The following is a 4,609-nucleotide window of genomic DNA, read 5'->3' as shown; positions in this document are numbered from 1 at the left end:
GGCTTGCTCTGTCAGGAAAGAGGCGGCCCTCAGGCGACAAGAGGTTGCTAAAAAGTGACCAGACTTTGCTCCTGCTCCCCCAGGCACCCACGTCTGGGGACAGAACGTAAGGGAAAAGGCTCTGCGACCTCTTAAGAGGAAGAAAACACCTCCCCATCCGACGCCGGACGGCTACAATAAAAAGGAGTTTCCGGCCCTTTAAAGTGTACAGAAAAAGAACCAGAGGAATAAAGGTTTACAAAACACTGCAAAAGCCTCCCCAAGAGACGATCATCTCCTCTATGAGGGATATATGACTCTCCTGTTAACTGCTGTAGTCACTGCAGTAGCAACAGCTTTGGGGAGGTCAAGTGAGGAGGCGGAGAAGGCAGTCACAGTCGCCATGACGGCAATGACCCAGATGGTTGAAGCCCCAAAAGAGAGGAAGCTGGACAGGGCCAACCAAGCTTCTACCCCACCTCAGGACGAAACTCCCCTCTCTACTCCAACCCTGGCCAAGTCCTCACAGGCAGAGCCAAAACAGGCTGACCTTACCTTGGTAAAGCCAGCAAAGGAAAAAGACACAGACAAACCCTGAAAAGAGAAAAGCCAAGTCAACAAAAGTCTACCAAGGGCTCTCCACCTAGTCTGACAAACAGCCCAAAAACAGATGAAGATTCTGCAATCAGCGACGACTTCACAATGGAGTTGTCAGACTCCGACATGTCAGACACCACTATTGATGGGGACGCTGATTCTGAATCCGAATATAAAGTCGTCTCAGATGTAACTAATAACAAGTAACATCATGACACACATTCTAATCATCAATGGCTTCAATACGCTTCCCCTACTGCAAACCCGGCATCGACTGATCCATCCGTGAAGTAGATTCTACTACCCGGAGGATTGATGGCTGGAATGACCCTCTCGGCTTCTTTCTCCTTGACAAGCTCATAAAAGAGGCCTCGACCAAGGTTTGTGGCCACGGCAGGGCTTCAGTAAAGTCAGGGTGGGGGAGTCCATGCCCTTGGCAAGTAGTTGTTCTTTGATCTGATAGCATATCAACACCCTGGCTGTGTGTGACAGCCAGAAGTGTCTGCAAAGAGCTCCAGATCTTGTTTTAGGCATCTAAGTATTTTTATCTCATGATTGTGTTCCTGGGTGCCTGGATGACCTTTGAAAGGAATTGTGCTGCCATTAGATCAGTTTGTGAGTCTAGGGGGAGAAGGTATGCCCCCATGAGGAGGTTGAGGACCTTCATCCACCTTGGGGTAACCAGAATGATCCTAGCAGCTTCATTTTGAACTGTCTCAATTTTTTTTCTCTTAATCTTGGCTTTGTGGCAATCAAGGTGATAGAAGCATAGTCCACAATAAGGAGGACGGCATGTACATAGAATGATCTTAGTAATTTATGTCTAGCTCCTGTGTGTTTCCCAGTCATTGCTCTCATGACAGACATTCTTGCTTTGGTTCGGTCAACCAGGTGCTGGACCTCCTTACCCCAAGGTATTGGAAGTCCTGGACCCACTCCAAGTTCATTCTCTGGATTTTCAGACTTGTGCCTTGAACATTGTGTCTCAGCCATGGCTTTTGATTTGGCTGCAGAGATCTTTAGTCCTGTCCTACCACACTCCTCAGATACAAGGTGCAGACAGCACTGGGCTGTTCTTAGGCAGTATAGACCAGTGGAGATGATTGCAAGATCATCTGCATAGGAGATGATCTTGCACCCCACTGGGAGGTGTATGTTGAGGATACAGGACATTAAGATGGAATAATGCAATACCGCATTGATATAGATGTATAACAATCCTCCCTGACCTGGCCTCGAACCTAGGTCACTCCGGGTATGAGACCGGAGGGCCAATACTAAACCAACCATGCCACACGGCCCACTAAAAGGAGTGTGCAACTAGGATCTAACTAGCTTCCATAGACATTACCTATCTACCCATACATGAGTAATGATAGCGAGGTTTTACACACACACTCCCCGTGGGCATTCGGTGGAAATTGATTTAGAAATTCGAAACCGAAGTCAGATACTGAGGTATAAATATGAAAGATGGAATAATGCAATACCGCATTGATATAGATGTATAACAATCCTCCCTGACCTGGCCTCGAACCTAGGTCACTCCGGGTATGAGACCGGAGGGCCAGTACTAAACCAACCATGCCACACGACCCACTAAACTAGGATCTAACTAGATTCCATAGACATTACCTATCTACTCATACATGAGTAATGACACACCGAGTGCCCACGGGGAGTGTGTGTAAAACCTCGCTTTCATTTAAAAAATATATGTCGGAGACAGGACAACAGATGGACAAAGAAAGTAACAGACTGGATTATAGATAACATAAAGGGGCCAAGGGCCAGACTTAAACAAGATGGCACGACGAAATTACGAAATTTTGGGGCCAAGACTGGAAGCAAAACAGACAGACAAAGATGGAAAAGATTGGGAGAGGCCTACGTCCTGCAGTGGATTGACCCAGACATGTGTGTGTGTGTGTGTGTGTGTGTGTGTGTGTGTGTGTGTGTGTTTAAAAATAAATGATATATACATATAATTGCTAATATACAAGCTAGGTTTGTATAATATATTATTATTTTAATTCTTACCTTCTTCATCTTGCGATGTGGATTCATAAGAGTGATTCTCTGCCCCTTCGTCACCTAGGAAGCATGTAGTAGATAGTTTAATCATAAGTTTTGATACTATCACTCTTAATAATAACAATATTATTATATAACACTAGGTCAGAGTCAATGTTATTAGATACATGGATATCTTGGTAGTTACATACTAATACTATACACTGTATAAATATTAGCGATGTATTATAATACTACTACGCTCACCCCTCTGTTATTGATTTCTTATTTTTTAAATGTACAAGCATGTTATACTATGGATGTTCGATATTTTCTAGAAACTTGCGTTCGTTGGCATGTACACCCCGACCCCACCATTACATCCGCCCACACTTCTGAGAATTGATAATAATAATAATATTAATAACATAAACAGGAGAGCCGCAGATGATGATGATGATGGATTTTATCAGTGGAAGAGAAAATAGTGGTTTCATTAATAAGAGGTTCATACACTATGATGAGTATAGCAAGACTATTATAGTGACTATACGACAAGATATGGTTAATCCCGAACAACTTTATGAAGTTGTGAAGGACATGTCGAGCAATGAGATAACATTTAGTGAAGAGATGATTAACATAGAAAACAGAATTTGTGGAATGTATCTAGAGTAGAAGGAATAATATACTTTATACTCTTTGTTTGTTCGTATTATTAATCCGCGTGCTTTTTTACATATCAGATGTTGATAATTGCACTGGTTCATTAGATGTAATGTGTGTTCGAGGACGCTTTCTTTATGTAGAAAAGGTTGGTCGGTAAAAAAGAAAGGGAAAAACAAAGAGAACGAAATAGAGAATGAAAGAACTGGCAAAGATAATTATAGAAATACAGAGAGGAAGAGGGAGGCGGAATAAGAGAGGAGGAAGAACGAGGGAGGCAGGAAATGAGGGAGGGAAGGAGGGAGGAGACGGGAAATACCCCCATCCCCCTCAGCTTTCTATACTGCTCGTGATAGAGGGGTGAAGGTGAGCAACGGAGGCAGATTTACATAGGGGGGAGAGTTATCGTTGTCAATGACAGGATAAGTCATTTCACCCACCCATGAGCATGAGATACTCAGATACTCATTTTCACCCCATCCCAAGAGCATGAGATACTCTAATACTCATTTTAACCTCACCCAAGAGCATAAGAATGTGACCGATGACGCAAAGTTGCCTCCGTTGCTCACTTTCAACCTCACCCAAGGGAGTGAGAAAGGAAGCAAGCGAGGCATTTTTCCATCTATTTATATTTATATATACTATATATATATATATATATATATATATATATATATATATATATATATATATATATAAAACCATCTCCGGAAGACGGAATTCAACTTTCGGTAGTGGAGGTTGGTGCAGTCCATAAGCGTTTAATGGCATTAAGAGTAACATACATTTGGTTTCATGTTTCGTGTCTCTTATTGTTTTGTTTGCTCATACAGAGTAGTGTCTATAAGATATGTTCTGTCTCTAGGGCCCAAAAGCTGATTCCAACAGCGAGTACGCTTTTCTGGTCCCAGAGACTGAGGATTTCTGGTTCTTGGTATCGACCCTCCAACCTGCTTTACTGGACATAATACGAGTTATGTAACCAAGGAGATCGAACACATTCTTATTAGAACTCACTGGAGGATCCTCTAGAACTGCAAGATTTACTTGAGTGCCAGGTTCTGTGGCAATGATTATAGAATGGTTACGGCTACTTTTCGGATCCACTTCAATTCAATTGGACAGGTTGAAGGAGGAGTGTGGCCGGAGGTTTTGACGTGGTTATCTCTGACTTAGGATCAAGATTTGCTGTTCCTTGGTGCGTTGAGAAAGAACGAGGAACCTTACTGAAGAGGATAAAGGCAATTTACCAGTAAATGACCATCGTCCTGCCTACCAAGACCTGAAAAAAAATGAACTCCGAGCCCTCCTCACAGATGACTGCATTACGCTCAGTGGATGGAGAGATCAT

This window comes from Penaeus chinensis, chromosome 29, assembly GCF_019202785.1.
Source record: "Penaeus chinensis breed Huanghai No. 1 chromosome 29, ASM1920278v2, whole genome shotgun sequence".
Classification (NCBI taxonomy): domain Eukaryota; kingdom Metazoa; phylum Arthropoda; class Malacostraca; order Decapoda; family Penaeidae; genus Penaeus; species Penaeus chinensis.
This window is presented reverse-complemented; position numbering follows the sequence as displayed.